Here is a 652-nt window from a genome sequence, read left to right as displayed (position 1 = left end):
GGAATCAGGGTTCGATTCCGGAGCTAGTAGAGAGTGCCTGATAAAGGCCATGGTACACATCCAAATCAGGAAAGCAGCAGGAAACACTACCATACATTGCCAGGTGCATAGGAGGATTGCAAGCCCGTAAATTGCCCGATCATAGCCAGCGATGCTGAGAACGGAATTTATTCCTTCGATCGTCGTTGGTTCACATGTTTACTGATGGTTGTACGAACACCATACCCGGTGGTAAGTACAGTGGAGCTCGCCTTCACAACATAATGTTCACCAGTTGGACGCATAGATTGGAATAGCTCACATAGTGTTGGATTGCTGGAAACACACATTCCAGACTGCTCCGGTAGTCATGGAAAGGAGAGGATTGCAAGCCCGTAAATTGCCCGATTATAGCCAACGATGCTGAGAACGGAATTTATTCCTTCGATCGTCGTTGGTTCACATGTTTACTGATGGTTGTACGAACACCATACCCGGTGGTAAGTACAGTGGAGCTCGCCTTCACAACATAATGTTCACCAGTTGGACGCATAGATTGGAATAGCTCACATAGTGTTGGATTGCTGGAAACACACATTCCAGACTGCTCCGGTAGTCATGGAAAGGAGAGGATTGCAAGCCCGTAAATTGCCCGATTATAGCCAACGATGCT

Source organism: Anopheles marshallii (genome assembly GCF_943734725.1).
Source record: "Anopheles marshallii chromosome X unlocalized genomic scaffold, idAnoMarsDA_429_01 X_unloc_217, whole genome shotgun sequence".
Taxonomy (NCBI): domain Eukaryota; kingdom Metazoa; phylum Arthropoda; class Insecta; order Diptera; family Culicidae; genus Anopheles; species Anopheles marshallii.
The sequence above is the reverse complement of the archived record's forward strand: the minus strand, read 5'-3'. Positions refer to the sequence as shown.